Here is a 20324-nt window from a genome sequence, read left to right as displayed (position 1 = left end):
GTAATTACACACACACACACACACACACACACACACACACACACACTCATTTTTAAAGGGTTAATCATAAAGAAATGCTGTTCAATGAAGGACACGTTTATTTTTGTTAGTGCATTATTTCCCAGATAGGCTAATCCACTTGTATTAGTGCCAAACAGTTTAAATGAACAGATGGAATGGATATACTAGTTGGGAAATAATGCTATACTATGTTGTATAAAAAATGAAAGATTTTTCCCATTTTCTTTCCCAAAATGCTTTTACAATTTACCACAAGGTAAAAGACAGAAAAGGAAAAGACAAGAACAGAAAACAAAAGGATAAGAAATGAACGTGGCTTCATGAAGTATTGATAGGAGAATTACGAGGGCAGCCTTTCTGGAAGTTCTTGCCTTTATTTCAGAGACTCCAAAAGACCCTCTCTTAAAGACTCCAGGCTTTGTTACCTGGGCCTTCCCTTTCTCTCTCACATTCCCTAAGTCCCAATGAAGAGCTCAGGGGTTGTGAAAACAGAGACAATGGGGAAAGAACATTCCAGTTCCTTTCCACGTGGGGGACATCGTGGTCATACTCACCTACAGCCCACCCCCAGGACACTCTGACTGTCTGGGACCCTTGTTCCAAAATGCACAGTGCTTTACAGATGGGCAACAAAGGTTTATTCTGCACTGCAACAACCAGTCCCCAAGGCAAACAAACAGAGGTTCCATGCCTTAAGTTGCAGAGAAGAAGGGAAAATGAGAAGAAGGCTTAAGTTCTACTGGTCTCTGTAAAATGACTGCACGGCTCACCAGAGCAGGAGGACCAGTTGATAAACAGTTGCCAAAGAAAGAGCAGTTCTGGAAACAGCCAGACTGAGGCCAGCTGTTGTGACCTTGCATGAACCACATGATCTCTCTGAGCCTCCTTGCCCTGGATGTAAACTAGAGGATGATACCTTCCTGGAGTTTGTTATGAGGACACAAGTAGAAATCAAAAACATGACTGATACATGGCAGACATTTAATAAATGGGAGCTAAATACATTATACATTCACGTGGTTTATAAGAGAGGTATAAGCTGGGTGTGAAAATGAACCAAATCACTAACAAAATCGCTGCACCCTGTTGGAGATGGTAATTTATTTTTAATTTTCCTGCATCCAGTTTCCTAGGCTTCCTGAGTAAAATTGGGACACTTGTAGCTTCAAGAGCATGGCTGTCTTTTACTTGTCCAAGATATCGAATAAGCTTAGTCATATTTTTAGATAACTTAATGTTGCATATTTTATTTTTAGAGAACCCAGCCACAAGCAAATGACCAATATAAATCAACATAAAAGCAGTTCATATGGAAATTGCCCTGTTCTAACCCTTTATGGCTGGCATTTCCATTCTTTAAGGTGAGGTTTCCCAAAGTATGTTACCTATTAAACTAATTTTAAGGAAAATTGCTACTGAAACTGTTAAGACGGAAAAAAAAGCGTGTCTTTTGTTGTTGTTGTTCTGTTTTTCCCTGTGTATTTTCAGAATCTTCAATATTCTGATGCAGCTAATGTATCTCTAAAAGGTAAAAAGATTCCTACATCTCCAAAATGCCCACAGAAATGACTTGAGGAACCATCACCTGAATTACTCTTCTTGTCCTTTTGCGGAGACATTTTCCATAAACACAGTAATAGGGGTAACGGGGCCAGAGAGTTGGGGAGAGCAGAGATAGAATCCAAGAATAAGTACTCTCTGACAGGTGTCACAAAACTTAATGCTCACAAGTCCTGTAGATTAAGGTGATATCAAGATCATCGGGATGCTGGATGCATCACAAGAGAAGATGGTAGGACAACAGCAAACTGCAGAACACAGGTTCTGGCCACAGTGATTCCAGCTTTTAAAAAACACTCTGTGGGCCTGTGTGTGTCTGTGGGCCCTGCCTGCCACAGGTTGCCAGCATTAAGCCCCTGTTCTAAGACAGCTTTCACTTTTGTTTCAAAAATAGCACCATGTGAATGAACTTAAAGAAAGAGTACCTTCTACGATGCAAATTTCCATGTGATAAAGGGAGAGCAGAAAGGATGCGGCAAGACACTGCTGTTCCTCTCTACTGACCATGGCGACCATTGGGTCTATCGTAGGGTTAAGAGGTCGGATCCCGCGGATAGTTTGACACTACCGTGTTTCCCCAAAAATAAGACCAGGTCTTATATTAATTCTTACTCCAAAAGACACATTAGGGCTTATGTTCAGGGGATGTCATCCTGAAAAATCATGCTAGGGCTTATTTCCTGGTTAGGTTTTTGTGGGGACAGAGCCCCAGAGAGCAGTTTCCAGGCTCTCGGCCTCACATGGAGGGGTGCTGGCTCGGGTAGTAGATGGCCGTCGGCTGTGGCTAGTTGGCCATCAGCTGTAGCCAGTTAACCAATTGGCCGCTGATATAACTGCAGCAGCTGCACTAGTTGGTGAGTCGAGCAGAGTCGGTCGGTTGGCAGAAAAGTGGACAGCAGGTCGCATGTCATGTGAACCCAGACTCCAGTGAGACTATAGTGGTATGACTCCCCTACCTATGGCTCCGTGGTGTTCCTTTTTGGCCTCAGCATATCCTGCGTTCTTGTGTGGGGAGTGGGAGCTGAGAACCCACAAGCCACCCTGCACGACAGTCTTATTTTCAGGGAAACACAGTATGTTATCCACAAGTATGTGGATAAGGATAGCTCACACCTTTCAAGCCCTTATATTTTACCAGGCCTCCTTCCACGTGCTTTCCTCGTAGCTCCTCATTTCGTCCTCACAGTCATCCTATGATTGTTCCCATTTTACAGATAAGGCACAGAGGGCTGATGCCACTGGCCTATAGTTACACAGCTAGCAACCTCACAACTGGGATTTCAATCCAGGCTGTCTGGCTCTACAACCCATATTCTTAGCTACAACACTAAACTCAGTCTTGGAGATATCTTGCTTCCCATTTGAGGGGTATATCAATTTTAAATATTTTTTGGACACAGGTGACAGAAACCCCAGCTAACAGTGCCTTGAACAAGTATTTTTCCACAAAGCAAGAAATCTGAAAGCAGGTGTCTACTGTCACTGGCGCTGTAGCTCAGCAATATCAGACCCAACTTCTCTCCTCAGTCGCAAAATTGCTAGCTCTCTGCTGGACGCTACGTATGAAATCAAGAAAGCAAGAAGTGAGAAGGGCTGGCACCAGCGTATTAGGTCCCTTTCATCAGGACACCACACTCTTTCACAGAAGTGCCCGACAGACTTCAGCTTAACCTCACTGCCAGAATGACATCACGTGGCCTTGTTTGGCTACAAAGGAGTCTGGGAAAGTCAGCTTTCTGCTTTCCAGCTCCAGAAGTGGAGGCAGACAAGGGAGCATCTGGTTTGGGAACAGGTGTTGGCTTAGCCAACCACAGGGGTTTGGTTTGTTTAGGGAAATGCCAACAAAACTTCATCACACAGTGTGTCACCCATGTCATGGACACACTGTATCATGGAAAGTGAAACAGCAACAATTGAAGTTTGCCACAAAACCAAAACTGAAGGTAGAACTCCTGTTGCCTTTTTAAAAGATCTGCTTCTATCCATTTCCAAATATTTGAAATTACTTTTACCCCTTTTCTTGATCAAACCTATCTAGGTGTTGTTTAAACCTAATTATTCGATTTTTCACACACAGAGAGATTCTTAGTTATGCTCTTCTTAGTTATTTTTATAAAATGTTATCTCCTTATTTATGGTTAATAAAGTCAAAATGACGATTTTTATACCGTTTCAAAATTGGATTGAAATTTGTCAATAACTAGAAACTAGGAAACATCAGTGCTGAAAATATATAACATGTTATTTGAGTTTATAATCTATTTTATTTTCCAGTTTGCAATGGTTTGTCTAGGTCTTTCTACCACTTTAGTTGTAATTTTTTTCTTTTATATTTTTATCATGGCAGACAAACTCAGAAAACCTGTTAAGGCAACTACATAATGCAATCTAAAATCCAGTTAACATATTGCTATGGAAACCAGAAAATAGAAACAGCACTCTAATCATTCCTTTGGACAACTATGGCTAATTATTCGTGTGTGTGTGTGTGTGTGTGTGTGTGAAATAATTCGTCAGTTGATTCACCTTTTATTGAAAGTTCATACTGAACCCCAAATCTATAATTGATTTGTTCATACTAGACTCAATGTCCTCCAGCCACTAAATCAGCATTTTGATATGAACCATAATCATTATTAAATTATGCCATGTGATATCAGGAAATGTTGGGTAGGACTACATTGTTTATTTAGCCCTGCCAGGCTGAGGCCTCTTGCAGTATGAAGAACACCTGACTGGGAATTGAGGGCTGGGTTCTAACCTGTCTTCTCATACTAACCAGCTGTGTGACCCTGTTAGGACTCTTAGGCAATCAGTTTCCTTGTTTGCAAAATGTTTCAATGCAGGGCTCTATTGTTATGTAACGGGAACATCCCTTTTCCATAAAATTAAGGAATCATGAGGTAATCACTTTTTAGGATGGAAACTGGAGTGTGTAGTCCCTGGTAAAGTGGCACATAGTAAGCTCTCAGGAAAACGCTAGCTGTTCTTACTATATTTTTATATTTTTCATTCTGCAGGTAAATAATTCCTGAACCTGCATAGTAAGTTGTAAATTGTCCCATGACTTAAATAACTAGCGGATGCCATTATCCCAACAAGCCTGTAGGCGTCAGAAAGGAGGACGCTGCTGCTCAGGTCTCTTTACCTTTGAGTATTTATTTTCTTTTGAAGGGTAATGTCAATTTTTACATTCAGACATGTGAGATATAAAAAGTTATCCTAAAACAATTGATACTAACACAACTCACCAAGCCCTCATCTTTTTTTAATCATAAGATTTCAACACTCAAGAATTAAACTTTTGTTCTGTTTTGCTTGTTCATTGATGTTTGCCTAGTTATTTAATCAGCCTGTTTCCTGCTGTGGGGGAAAAAAAAGAAAAAAACCTTAAAGAAACCGAGGTTTCCTCAGGGTTACACTCCTGCATTGTTCTTCCTTCCAGAAATCCGAGTTATTATAGTAGGGATAATCGCTGCCTAATGAGATCATTGGGACAATTCTTCTATCCACTCCAACCTCCGTCTCTGACAATGAATTCCTTGTTTCCGTGGTGCCCAAATCTTTCTCTGCCCGGGTCAGTGCCCGGTGGTTAACCGGGACGTGGGACGGGCAGAGCCGCGCGCTCTTCCCGCCGGTTGCGCGCGGAGTGTGGGCGCGGGGGTCTCTGCGCACCGGGTGACGCTCGCCCCGCGAGCACCAGGAGGGGGAGACGCGGTCCCGCTTATCTGCCGCTGTGCTAACTTCTAACTGCCCGAGCTGGGGGGGTGAGGAGAGAGCGCGCAGCCAGGGCTAGAAAACTTCTCCACCTAGAAAGTTTCACCTTGCCGTGGGCGGGGGAGGGGTGGAAGGAAACGCGACCCCCGTGGGGCCAGGCGCGGCGCAGCGGCAGGAAGGGCGGGGGCCGATTTCCCCCTGTGGGTGGTGCCAGTCCTCACCTCAGCGGTCTTTGAACCCGCGGACGAGGCGAACGGACAGAGCGCCAGACAGACGGACACGTGCTGGGGCGGGCGGGAGGCCGAGCGCCTGGGTCGGGTGGCAGGGCCGTGCCTCCCGCCTGGACGTGCCCGGGCCTCCGCGGGCGGTGCGCGCGCCCATACCCGGCTGAGTCACGGACGGGTCAGGCGCGGGTGGGAAGAGACGGAGGGAGCGCCGCCGGCGAGCGCCGCTCGCGGGCCGGGCCGCAGGTGACCCGAGGCTCTCGCCGAGCGCTTTGTGACCAGATGCGGAGCCCAGCGGAGGGCGCGAGCCAGATGCGGGACGACAGCTGACTCGCTGCGAGGAGGCGGCGGGGAGGCACGGAGTGCGCGGGTGGTCCCTGCGCCATTGACTTCTCGGCCGCGGGTTCCCGGGCCCCGCAAGGTAAACTACACCCTCTTCCGATCCCGCACTCCACCCCTCGCGCTTCTGCTCTCTTTGTTCCCGTAAGAGACCTGACTGCTGTTGCGGAAGACGAGACCAGAGAGGTAGGCGAGAGTTCAGAGGCTCGAGAAACTCAAGGGATATGGTCTGGGGGAGGTCGAAACTGTAATGGGGCTATTCGTTTTAGGGGGTCGCTTCTGCCGGCCACCTGTGTGACTCAGGAGAGAGGAGGGCTGGGGAGGGGGTGATATATGACTGTTTATGGCCAGGCCAGTTTCAAGACTGCAGTCTGACTCATCCCTTAAGAGAGGGATCTGGTCACCCTGTCCCACGGTGATGCAGCTGGCAAGGTTGGAACCCAGAGGTTTCCTTGTTCCCAGCTCTGCTTCATCTGTATTACGTGGGAGTCCTTCCAAGGGACAGGTGTTTCTGTAAAGGTCTGAATTGTTCATGTCTGGCAAATACACAGGACTTGTGATCCATCATTTTCAGTTGTACCTTAGCTCTTTGCTGGGGCTCTGGGGAGGGCATCTATCTTATTAGGTGAAATAGGTTATAACCAGAGGTCGGTAGTCTGGCCAGTACTGTTACTGACCCAATAATAAAAGCACTAATGAAAGTAATCTTACTGACTATTGCCAATGCAGAATTTACTCCAGAGTACGGTTTCCCATTTCATACCTTTCATGTTTTAAAAGAGCCATTTACAGATTTGGCAGTTGAAGAGGGTTCCAGTGGCTCATGCATGAATAGTTACCCAATGTATTTTTTCTTATCACAGTTTTATGTTCAAAGGAGCCCTGTGGTAGAATGAAATATTGTCAACTCTCTTAGGCAAAATAATCAGCATACTTTAATTGCCAAGTTACGATGGTCGATGAATATAGGAGGATTGTAAAAACGGACATTGGAGAGAGTGTAGACTATCTGGACCGTCTCCTGAATTTTAAGAAGACTGTTCACATTTTGTAGAGTTGCATGGAGGTTTATTCTCTTGTTTCCATCAGCCAGACACATGTATATTGCCATGCAAATGGATTCAGAAAAACATTATTCTGCTTTACAGCTAAACTATTATAGCTGACTAATGATTTTTTTCTGCATGAAGATGATCTGAGAATGATGTACATCGTGTTTCTCTGTGCTACTGGGGCATAAATTGTGCTTTTATGTAAAGTGTAAGTGGTGCTTGGATTATTTACAGGTACATAGCTTTCTTTACTTTCTAGCTCTAAGCTTATTAGACTTTGTTTTAACATGTAACCTTCCGTAATGGAACAAAAGTGAGGTGCTTTGGTTCCAATTATGTCTGTGGTGTATTCAGTGTTCACTCTTTCTGAAATGCTGAATAACACAGGTGAAATTTGCATTACTTATAAGAAATTTCTGTAGTACAGAAATGTGTCTGATTGCCTACAAAATATACTGGTGTTTTTAAAAATCTGTTCAGGTTTCACACTTATCAGTGCACAAGTCTACAGTTATTAACCTAAATACATTTTTATTTTAACATAATTGAATTTATGGCATATAGAAGATGGTCTGCTGACTACTGCTTTTTCAAAGATTGCTTTGTTCTTAATACATCACAACAGGGGTTTACATTAGATGTACACCCTATGCCTTCAGAATTAGTGGGTGAGATTTCTCTGAATGATAAAGATGTACAAGATTAGCCACAGCCCATATGAAAGCTCATAACTAGTATTTTCATGACTTTTAAATCTACAATAAAAGAAAAATGACACTTTTCTAAGCAGGAAAAAATACCCTTATCTTACTAATTCATTTTAAGACTATATAAGCATATGTTCCACTAATAATCTTGATTTTTGGGGGTTGTTTTAGTGAGGGTTAGACTAAGAGATACATTTCAGGAATCAATTTTCTCAGCTGTTAGTAAAACAAAAAAGTCCAAAATAGCATTAGTCTAATTTTCCTTTAACAAATCTATATAATAACCTCAAATAAACTTTTTCTCAAATGTGGTCATCTCAGAATACAGTGAATAACCCAAAAGGCTAACATTTTCTCAGGACATGCACCTTTCTCTAAGTGGCTGCAGCAATGCCTCTGGTGACACGCCATGATGAGTACCCAGCTCCCTACACATGCTGAGCACCTCCCATCTCCCCACCCACTTCCTCCTCATCCTTTCCCCTTGGTTTGGTCAGAGCTCCTTCCAAAACCTTTTGTGCCCCCATTTGTCCACTCTGTTCTCAGGGTTTCCTCTTCACTGTCATTACACCTAATGACTCTCACCAGAACCATCTATGCTTTCTTTTCCCCATCATCCCTAATATTTTCCTTGGGTTGCTGTCTTTGTTCATGGGACCCCAAGTTTTCTAACCTTAAGGGGAGAAAATATGCAGAAATTCAAGTGCCAGGGAGTACACCTCCCTGGTGTATGTTGAAACTGTTGTCTTTGATTCTGAGCCTTCAGGACAGAATTTTTTCATGGTCTTTGCTCAATGCAAAATAAACAGTCACCTCTTGGTAATAAATGATGTGTATACTGACTCGTGTCAATTCAGCATCACTTTGATTTAACAGACACTGAGTTGCTGGCAAGGCCCACATTTCCCTCACCAAAAATAGCTAAGAACTGCACATAGAGTATCATACATGTTTGGTACTAGGGAGACATTTTTAAAGAGGAAGAAATGCTGCCCTAGAGGCGTTTACAGTCTAGATATACAGATAAATAATACACATATAAAAAGGAACCAAGACCCATAGTTATTAAAGGGCTGTCCCACGAGAATGTCATCGTTAGAAATCACCCCATTTGCTTTTTAAATAGTAGAATTTTTTTCAATCAAAAGATGGCAACTTAAAGACCTCTTAAAATTTTCAAGCTGCTTCTAAGTATATCATCTTTCCGATGCCACAACAGCCTTACCAGATAGGCACTATCTTAACCTCACACGTGATAGACGACGAAGTGTGTGCTTGAGTCTGGTCCCCATGCTGTCTCAACAGCACCCACAGCCTCTGCCCAGACAGCAGGAAAGGTTAACTATTTGAAGCCATTTCCACTGAGAAATAGGTTGGCGTCTTTAGGTTAGTAATAAATGATGAATGTGCATTTCTAGGCTCTGGGGTTTTTCTCACCTTCTCTTTCTCCAGTTCTCTTTTTCTTGTGTTCTCTTTTTAGAGTAAAGCATACCAAGAAAGGCTCCATTCATATGTGTGGGGCATTCTCCTATTATCAGATTAAGAGTTGTGAGTAATTTTGTGATCTCCCCTTCTATCAGAAATCCCATTCTCAGATCTCTCTTCAGCTCTGTTTAACAGAGTATATCCCCCTTGGGATTTGTTTCAATAAAAACATCCAGTAAAATCTGAATACTTTGCTTTTTAAGGGACAAAATAAAAAAGTGTTTTTATAAGCTGTAAAACATAATTGAGAGAAAAATCATGTGTGTGGCATTTGTAGCAGGAGGTGTAAACACAGTGAAAATTTTTTAAAAAGTTAACTTGCTAATTACATACCCAGGTATACATATTTCTTCTGTGATTGTGTGAATTTGTGCGAATATGTTTATGGAGGATACTCCTGTTGTTTTTAATTTCTGTAATAAATTATGTAGCTAAAAGGCCTATAGAAATTATATAAGAGCTTATGAGCTGTATAAATTATATAATGGTCCATAGGATTTGAAAATGTGTTTCTCCAAATATAATAAAGGATTATTATGAAATGTGGTCAAAGCAATTATATAATGTGATAAAGAGAATCACAGGTTGTAGTGAAAGCTAAGTTCCTGTACTCTAAGACTGTGGGAGGGTTTAGTCATTCAGGATAATTTGTTGTGCACCTACCAGGAATAGGCAATGCAGCAGAGAATAAAATAGACGAAAGTATCTAACTTTATGATGTTCTGTTCTATATTGAGGACGGCAAACAATAAATACAATATGTAAATAAAATGTGTTGCATATGAGGTGCTGATAAGAGCTAAAAGGACACATAACGTGATGAAGGGGAGTAGGTACTGTCAAGGATAAGGGGATGGAGTGGTGATTGAAAATCCGGTGGTGGGGTCAGAAGGCCGCACTTCACAGGGGACTTTTGAGCTAGAGCCTGAAGGAGACGAGAAAGTGACCCATCTGGTGATTTGGAGCAGGGCTTCTACTTTGCGTTCCTCAGGAGTGCCATTCTCATTTTGTTTTCTGTGAATTGTGCAGTCCACAGCCTACACAGCTGTACATGAGGTCTCTGGTTTTCTAATGGGATGCACCTGAATTTGAAGTTGTGGCCCACATCCCCTGGTTTATGGGGTATGGAAGAAGAGAATCCACGGTGTTTTCCTCCATTTGCCTGGTCCCATCCCTAGACTCCATCCTTGATCAGGGATATTGCTCCCTTTGGACAATTTTCCTTCTTCTCTGCTGTGAGCCTGGCCCAATGGGATTTGTTGAGAGTAATGCCCATAGACTTCATCACAGATCCCTTCCATAGCGTAAATCCGGGGACAGCAAGGGTGGCAGTTGCTGATGGTATAAGCTTCTGTCTGTTGTGCACGTCTTTCTTTTCTCTGTCACCTTCAATACCCCTTTCCTGTGAGGAACCATTGTGTTGGATTTTCTTTGTCTTTTCTTTCTTCTTTCTTATGCCCTGTCTGTATCCTGTATCGAGATTTGCAAACAGCTAACCTGAATGAGTGAAACTAACCCTTTCACTAGGGACCAACAACCTGCTCAGAAAAAGCCCCACCTAAGGGGGTAGCAGGGCACACTGCTTGGCTTCACCACCAGAGTTGCTGTGAGAATCAGTGTGTGATGTGCACCCATGTGGTGTTGTCTTTCAGATTTTCAAGAGGAGCTAGAAATCTCACAATATTAAAATGTTGACTCGGCATCTTTAAAACTGTGGCGGCAGAGACAAAATGTGTGTGGGCCAGATTTGGCTTCTGGTGGTCCTGTTTGCAATTGTGGCCATGACTGTACCTGCCAAGTGATCCCGTGTGGGACCTTCAGGTGCTGTTGAATCCAGCAGCACATGGCCAAAGATCCCCAGGACCACTTCTGCAAAGTATTTTATCTTTTAGAGTTCTCAGATTTTTTTTCTTCTCTGGAATATTAGCTTAGCAATTTAAAAAAGAAAAATACGGTTTGTATTTCATTGTATATTGGCACATACTTACTTTTCTAAACTCAGCCCACACACTTTCTATCAAGCTATTTGTGTTTTGAAACGGTAATCTAGCTAGTTCATTCTTAAACTGAAGCAATCACTTTCTGAAACCTAAATTCATCATATCTTTATATGTGGATGTCATATTTCATTTCCAAATTCTCATTCAGAATAAACTCTCTCTTTGGAATACTGGCACTTTCTTGGTTTGGTTTTGTTTTTGTTTTGTTTTGTTTTTAGATCTGCCTGAACTTCACCAGTTGTTATTCCTCTACCATTGAAATTCAACACGCGCACTGCTTTGGTTTCCAGCGCCCTTTAAAAGACATCAGATCAGTGTTGCAATCTATTTTTCCAAAGGAATAAAAGCCCACAGGTTGTACACTAACTTGTTTCTTTTAATCCTAAAAACTCGGTGAAATGTCCAGGCTGGAGCCTTCCGGAAGCCATTGTGTGAGACTGGAAGATTATGTGCTGTATTTCTTTCTACTATTTTAAATGCAAATATAATCATATATCGTGAAACAGTGCACATATTAAGATCAGTGGCCTTTTCCTGTTTTGAAATGATCTTGTGTTTCCCGATAGTTGGAAATCTGAGGCAGCACCTAGAATCTCGGGTTCAATTTTAAAATTGAATGTTAAAAAAAAAAGAAATGACTTGAAGGAATTAAAAAGTACTCCAGTTGTTCAATAAGACCGTGGGATATTTTGGGCTTTTAATATGTTTTTGAAAATCTCAAGAAGAGTATTCAAAGCTGGAGACCTTTGAAATAATGTAGTGGTTTTCACAAGTCAGAGAGAGAGGTGGGGGATACTTGGTTAGCAGAAGGCAGGTTCTCTCCTGTGAGGCCTAATCATGTGGGAAAGAAAAGCCCAGCCAAGCTTTGGGTCTATGAGACAATTCAGACTATCTTCACAAATAAATTTTGGCTTTGCTTGTGACTCACATGTGTTTAGACCAACATTTTAGCTCTTAAAATTTAAACCTAGGGGTCTTTTAAAAGAAATTTAATCCATGTGTTTTTGATTCACTAAATCCTAAATCATTACCCATAAACTGTATGTCTCTCTAAGCTCTTTGATGTCTAAGAAATCTTTGAAACCATGTAAGGCCCCTTTTGTTCCAGAAAAATAGGAAGTTGGTTTTTACTGAGGGTCAGTAAACATCATCTTCAAAAATCTGAGTTGGGTCTAAAATCCTGCAACCATGACAGAATGGATTTTTGAATGAGTACTAATGCATTTTTCTGATGCAATGTGAAAAATATAAGTACTTTTAAAGATCTCGCTTACCAGTGGTATTCCCTTATAATCCTTCCTAACCCCCAAAGAAATTATTTTGGCACAACTCCTCTTTCTATTGTAATATAAAATAAAGCTCAAATATTTATTATAATTTTATCCTGGCACACAGTAGGTACTCAGTATATATGTCATTGAATGTTAAACGAATGGCTTTTTCTTCTGCCCAGCTAATGTCAATCTTTCTATTCAATATCAATATCCATCTGTCATGTCTTGGAATGAGAGCTATTCTGAGTCAATGACCTGGTTCAACAAATTTTTTAAATAAGCCATCTAACTAAATATATGACGTTTATTGAAATTCATTCTGTACCATGAAGCAACTGCCTTGCACAGAGTGCTGAAAATAGGGAGGAATTTCTAGGCTAATTTGATTAAGTATTCAGTTGTTACCGTATGCTTTCTGAAAATTGAATTTTTTTTTCACTTTCTCCGATCCTGCCATCCTTCCTCCCACCTTGACATGCTTACTGATTGAAAGCTATGTACAGAAAAGGGCAGGTCATTTGTATCTCTACACAAGAGCAGCAAGTTTAAACAAGCTTAGAAAACATAATGCTATAATCATAAGTTGCCCTAATATAGGAGGGGAGAGACGGATACGCAACAATAACACTGGTGTTGGGTTTTGCTCCAAATTCCATAGATGACACATCTTTAAACTCTATTGTGTGGAGAAAAACACTATCTTACTGTAGTTAGATTTCCTGTTTGTGAGTCTATTTTCTGGTAACTAGACTTTCCATATTGACTCGGCTCAGATATGTAACTTTAAGTGCATTTGAAATACCTATGATTATGCAGTATTGATGGCTATGGAAACAGCAACTCCTTCTGTCTAAAAGAAAGAAAGAATTTAGAAGGCATAGTGAAACATGGTCACTGAGATCTTTTTGATATCATGTTGTGAATTTCTCACAACTCATCACGTTTGTTCCCCGGAAAACCTCCTGATCAAAGGTGTCTTGTTTTTGTGTGACACTGGGGTACCAGAATTTGGCCATTTCTTATATCTTGGTGGGGAGATAAAGGAAAATTATGTTATTATGGTCTTGAAATGGAGGTTCTCCTAGGTGAACCAGAAGGTTTGTGGAATACGTATATCATTAGTAAAGTTTGTTTTGAAATTTAATTATAGATAGCACTGTGTAAGGAGTAACTTATTTATGTAGTTTTGACATGCTTAATTTTTATTTCAGTGGTTAGCCAGAGCATCAGTAATAATCATATATTAATGTGTTTTTACAAATTCATCTTTAGATGATTTTAACTTCAATTAAAAGGTGTCACAATTGGATAAATGAGCAGTCAAATGCTTCTAATTGTACTTTTCGAAAAATGTAGTTCAATTTAAGAAAATTTTTGAGATAACTCTAATGCCACAGATATAGAAGATAGATAAGAAGGAGACCTTAAGGTTTTGACAGAGTATTGGATCTGTGAGGTTGAACAAGAGGTGAGGTGGGTGGATGTACTGAAAGAGTCATGGGTTGGGTGCATTGCAAGTCATGAAGAGTGTCCCATTAGGAATCAGGTTGCTGCTTCCAAATAGGAGAACCCTGGTCAAAACTGAGTGGGGAATCAAGGGAGGCACACAGAAAAATGGTAGGGCACATGACAAGCAAAATTGAAATTTCCCCCAACTCTATCACAGGGGTCTGACTCCGGGAGAAGCTAGACTGTCATCTATCCAGTCTGACATTAGGCCCCTTGGTCTACCCTACCCTCAGCCAGCAGTAAGAATAGCAGGGACACGTAGCGGAAGCAGAAAGAACTTTTATTCTGAATGTACGAGGTGTGTCCTAAGTCCTCTCTTAGCTAGTCACAAACACTCTGAAATTCCAGGTTCTCAGATGAAACCATAGTATTAAAAAAAAAAGACTTATAAATGTTTTACACCATTTTCATGACTAAAATTTTCTAGCATATCAGTGCTTATAATGCATCTATTACTGTTGGGACCAAAAGTTCTGTCCCTAAAAACTGTATCCACATTTACTTTCCTTTGGGATATCATCTGCTGTGGATGTTAGCTTTTCATATTAGCTTGTCTTATGGATATTATCTTGAGGCCATTTCTTTGGGCCTTGATTATACAGTGTTTGTGCATACTGGAGTGTGCAAAGGAATTGTCATATATTTGTCATGTTCTAAACACAAACTCAGACAGTGGTCTCAAGATTTGAGGAAAGCTCATGTCAGGGCCTGCCTTCACTTCCTGTCTTTTTGCTCCGCTCAGAGTCATAGGTGAGCAGCTGTCACCTGACTCTAGACTCACGTTCAGGCAGAGTCCCTCCAGCTCCTAGCGATCCATCCAAAGTGAGCTTGTGGTCCGACTACTACGTATCTAGTTAAGACAAAGTGAGCAGGTAAATGGAATCATTTAGGTCCCATGTAAACCTTTGAGCTTCAAATATTACCCTAGTTGTTTATTTTTAATTGAAGGTAAAATAGTATAAATATTTTAAGTTCTGCTGAAGTAAGTATATAAAAAAGCAGCCAAAGCAAAGTTTGTTGACAGAAAAAGCTTCCTCCTAACAGAAATGAATATGCATTTTGGACTTTTCAAACATTCACTTTCTGTCATGTGAGAATTAAGATACTTCTAAATTTTATTTCAGTCTCACTAACACATACTTAGATTGTTCAGTGAAATCTGCACATCAAGGTCCAATGATTTTAAACAATCGTCTGCTCTTCAGAGAGCTTACCAAAAACAAAATGATGTTCTTTAAGTCACCAGAAAAGTGCAGATGAAACTCCAGACAGTTTCATTAACAATGAAAGGTGACAGCCCTTGAATCTGTGTCATGAGTTGATTAATTACTTTCCAAACGTTATTAAAGATTCTGAATGAATAACAAGACTGGTATTTGGGATCAAGACTCCCTCACAATTCCTAAATGGGTTTTAATTTTCAGAGTTAGATGATCATTATATCTAATTCATTTGTTTAGCATCTTTAGACTGTTGGTTTTATTGAAAAGAGCAGAGTATCTGTTTCAATATGTTTTTTTTTCCCCTGAAGTTATTCCTTGCAGATTTCAATAAACCTCATTTTGAAATAAAAACAATCAAATCCTGGCATTTCCTCTTAATAAAGACTTATAGATCTGTTGAATTATGTAAACATTACAAGGATTTCACTACAGAGGTCATGATTCTGGAACCATTTAATTCCCAAATCTGCCTTGCAAACTGCTTAGACAATGAGAATGGACATTAGGATGAGTTTTACCTCAGTCGAACTTGTATTCTTGTTTTGGTCATTTTCCATTTTCCCTCTTCCCATTCCAATGATTGCAAACGTTCACCATTCTCTCAAGCTCTTGAATCTCTATGGCTCCTCTCAGCATAACATCTTTATAGTTTAGATAGTAAACAGAAGCCAAAGTGGTCTCCATGTCACCCATTTTTAGATCCCTGTTTCTGTCTCAAATGATAATATGGTCTTTTCAACCTCTGGTCTTGATTCCATTTTTTCCCATGTCGTCAGGCACTTTGCTCCATCTGTCCCACCTTCCTACCAACCCTTCCCATCTTTTAAAGTCTCTCTCACTTTTTTTCATTCAGCCCTTAGTCAACTTCTTCTTTTGGAGAGAAAGAAAACACACATGTCCAATATCCTGGTAGGAACCTTAATACACAACTACCTTAAGTATTCACTCCTATTTCTGCCATATCCTTTAAATAAAGAATTCTTGAAAATAAATTTCTAACTCTTTTTCTCTACTCCTATGTGTTCCTTACCTCATTCAACTCAAGCAGTGTGTTCTACACTCCCAAGAAAGTGTCCTCTTTGTAATCACCAGTAACCTCCTCATTCCCAAATATGACTGATTCTTTCTATCGCACTTGACTCCTCTGACGTTTGATACTATACATCTTGCTGTTCCTTTATTGAAATTTCTCCTTAAGTTTCTGAAATACCACTCAAACTGTTTACCTTTAGAATATAAAGGGTAGATTCTGGTCTTCCTTAGGGTTTCTACTTACTGAACTTGCCCATGGGTGAGCTCACTTACCTCTATGACTTCAGATACACTGAGGGACCAGTGGTTCACAACCTGATATCTCTGACTCCCTCTTTACTCTAACCACAATGCCAATGTCATTAGCTACCTGATAGACTTTTCTACTCAGATGACCATCCCACACCTCAGAGATATTCACTGACCAGCCATTTTTACTCCAGTACTTTTCTTTGCCTATCTTCCTTACCATTTATGACACCGTTAGACATTTTTAGTCATCCTTGACTTCTCAGTCTCCCTTATAAATGAAATCCATGTTGAATCATTGTCACATAAATTTTATCTCTCTAGTATCTTTCTAATCTCGTCCTTCCTTTCTGTCATGTTCATATGTCCAGAGTCTTTGTTCAGGATCATTCTTTCATGTATTAATTCATTCTGTTATCCATTCTTCAACAAATTTTTACCAACTGTCAAATTATGGCACTATGCTAGGGGCTGAAAACTGAGTCTAGTGGGAGATACAGATAAGTAAATTATAACACAACATGATAATGTCTAGATAAGGGGAAGGCAGTTTTGATGTATGAGCACATGGGAGAGTTCCTAATTTCTTACCAGAGGGTAAGAGAGGCATTGGAGAAGGCTTCCTAAAAGAAGTGTTCCCTAAGGTGAGACTTGAAACGAGAGTAAGTGTTAACCAGATGAAGGTTAGAGCAAGAGTGTCCATAAAGAGGGAGCCACATGTGCTGAGACTCAGAATGGGGGAGCACATGGCTTGCTTCAACAATGTGAAGAAGGGCAGGATGGCTAGAGCCCAGATTTCTAGTGGGGTGATGGCAAGAGGCAAGGCTGGAGGGTTAAGGCAGAAGCCAGATCATACATGGCTCTTAAGATGTGCTAAGGAGTTGGATTGTTTTTAAACAGAATAATGACATAATCAGATTGTCATTTTAGAAAGATATCTCTGGTACATTGAGTAGCGGATGATCAGGGGCAGGAATGATGAGGGAAGATCAGGTAGGAAGCTGTTGTAGGAATCCAAGCAAGAAGTGACACTGCCCTGAACTACAGATGGCAGTCGGGATGGAAGCAGATGGACATGTTTAAAACACCTGTCGGTGGGAGTCAAGGAGGATGTCCTGTAAATATGGGAAATGTTAGTCACTGAGTAGATGAATGTGCCAAAAGGCTATCTGACTGCTCCTTCTTAGTCTCTGTCGCATCCACCCTCTTCTGCCCAGCCTGTTGGCCTTGGTGTGCCCAGGTGTGGCCTCTTCTCTTCATTCCCTACACGCATTTGTTGGGTGGTCTCATCCAAGCTCAAGGCTTTCCGTGCCATTGACATGCAGACAACTTCCTAATTTAACTCTCTAGCCGGGACTTTTCTCCTTAACTCTAGGATTCAAAGATTCAACTGCATACGCTCCACTTGGATTCCTGAAAAGTATCTCAAACACGAACGAAACCCCTGATAGTCTCGTGTCCCTGCCTGACTCGCTGTACCCTCCAGCTTCTCCATGTCAGGAAATGGCAAAGCCATTCTCCCGGTTAAAAAGCCAAACTCCTTGGAGTATTCATGACTTCTTGTTTTCTCACATACCTCATATTCAAATCCATCAGTAAATCCTGTTCTGTCTTCAACCTGTAACCTGAATTCAGCCACCTCTTGTCATTCGCCACTTCCTTCTGCCCCAGGCTACCACCATCACTCCCATGGGCTTCTACAGCAGCCCCCAACCGGTCTCACTTCCCCCCTTTGCCCTGCAACACCCCCCACCACCAGCAATCTCCCCCAACACAATGTCAAGGTGGTTCCCTTCCGTCCTAATCAATTACTGCCTTGCTCTGATCAATCAACGCCCTGAACTGGCTCCGTGTCACTCCACTAAAAGCACAGGCCTCTCAGCAGCCCACAGGCCCTACGAGCTCTGATTCTTTGTCCTCTGATCTGATCTTCTGGTCACCGATGCCCAGACTTCCTGGCCCTTTGCTGTACCTCAAACATCCTGGGCATGCTCTCAGTAGGACCTTCTTGCCTCTGCTCAGAAATCCCTTTTCACATCTTAGATGGCTAAGTCCTCTCCTCCTCTGCCCTCTCCTTACAGGTCGCCTTCCCCGCTTCTCAAAGCTACAAATCTCTCCCACCACCTTCCCTCTAGATGTGCCTGATCCCCCAACCCTGCTCTTCTCTATTTTTATTTTTTTTTGCCCATAACACTAATCAGCTTCTAATACATAGATGATCTACTTGTTATATAATTTGCTGTTTGAATACACCTGCTGAAAGTAAGTTCTACAAAAGCAAGAATGTTTATTTTGTTTACTGATGTACCCAAGCACCTCACACATAGTAGGGCCTCAGTAAATCCATGTCAAATTTAGTCTCAAGTAGCTGTTGGGCATACAAAGCTGATGCTTGAGGGATGGATTTCTGGGCTTTGGTGGTTCTGAGATGAAGATACAGATATGAGTCTTCAGTCTGTTCTTGATCTTCATCCTCTGTTGCCTGGACAGATGCAGTGACTTTCCATCATGTCTTCTGGTGTCTCGCTCCTTTGCAGTCCAAGCCACTCTCCAGACCATCACAACATTTTCTGATTATAGATATAAGTATACCGATTTTCATCTCCTGCTTCAAACCTCCCAGTGACTCACCTCTACAGGTGAGGTGCAGACCCTCAACAGAACCTACCCAGTTTGCTGTGATGTGGCCCCAGACTAACCTTCCAGCTTCTTCCAAACCAAGCCCAGCTCACACAGCTTCTGTCCTCGTTACAGCTTCCCGAGCAGCCTTGCGTGTTCTCCAGAGGTGCCTGTGTGTGGGTCCTCTGTCCAAATGGTCTGTCCCTTGCTGTGCCTGAGCACTTCCAGCTTGTCCTGCAAGCTCAAGATCAAGTAATATCTCCACTCTGAAATACTCCACCTCTGTCTCCCAGTTAGTTCTTCCCTCTGCTCCTCTAGGCATGTGCACCCATCTTTACAGCACCACCTGGAATGCGGTGGGGCAGGAGGCTGGGACCGCCAGCCAGTGGGCAACACCTGTATGGTTGAAAACTTATTTTTATAAATATCTCATCCTCCCTCTTTCTGTTTCTCCTCTCCCTCAAGCACACATAGGTTCTACACACACACACACACACACACACACACACCCCTGTCTGAATTAGTTTTCCTTGAATTGATCAGTTATATAAATGCAGACCTGCGCACAGTTGTTTTTAAGGTGTCCTAACCTTTTGGTTTATTGATTTTTCAAGGATCCAGAGTGTTTACTGAGTTTTAGAAATTGGATTCCGTACTTATGTACTTATTTTTCTGTACTGTTCTATTTTTGTTAGGATAACTTTGTTTGCCCTTCTCTGTTCATTTGAAAGTATTTAAGATATTTGTAGAAAGCTTTGGTTTGGTTCTTTATTCTCTAATTACTATTGATCTCAGCATAGTGATATATGCTTTAAAATTTTCTCCCAATACTGTTAGAATTGCATTATGTTCACTCAAGGAGTTCACATCTATACAAAAACATGGCTATGTTTGGCTTTCCTTCCATTCACAGTATTTTCATGATTTCTAAAACTTTTTTTCCTCCTTTGCCTGAAAAAGAAAAGGTAATATACTGACAAAATACACCTTGAAAAAGATTCCTAGCTCATTCGACTGCCAGAGAGTCTACTTGCTAACTTTGATTTCTGAGAAAAGTTCCCAGGTGTGAGCCAAATAAAATTCAGACAGACCCCAAGAACTAAGTGGAAGTATTGTTACAGGAGAACACCCACTTCATTTGACCGCTCTGTGTTTCAGGGTCAGGGCCTGGCCTGTGGTACCCTCAGGCCTCTTTCTGTCTCTCTGGATGTTGCTTCCTCTTTACATGACAGCCACCATGACAAGAAAGGGGTCCACTCACCAGCAGCATTCCTCTGCAGCCATTTGATTTCTGCTTTAGGTAACACCAAAGG

At 41.6% G+C, this 20324-nt stretch overlaps 1 protein-coding gene across 6 annotated transcripts in view; it reads left to right on the top strand.

Moving 5' to 3' along the window:
- The first annotated feature begins 5544 nt into the window (after positions 1-5544).
- MET (MET proto-oncogene, receptor tyrosine kinase) overlaps positions 5545-20324 on the top strand; it is a 112333-nt gene continuing 97553 nt past the window's right edge. Inside the window, exon 1 of one of the 6 annotated variants that reach the window (XM_019743213.2) lies at positions 5545-5943. The gene's annotated coding sequence lies outside the window, so the exon portion shown is untranslated. Of the gene's footprint in view, positions 6048-20324 lie in introns of all 6 variants that reach the window. The other 5 variants (XM_019743211.2, XM_019743215.2, XM_019743216.2 and 2 more) reach the window with 5 other exon arrangements.

Source organism: Rhinolophus sinicus, linkage group LG11 (assembly GCF_036562045.2).
Source record: "Rhinolophus sinicus isolate RSC01 linkage group LG11, ASM3656204v1, whole genome shotgun sequence".
NCBI lineage: Eukaryota > Metazoa > Chordata > Mammalia > Chiroptera > Rhinolophidae > Rhinolophus > Rhinolophus sinicus.
This window is presented reverse-complemented; position numbering and strand designations above follow the sequence as displayed.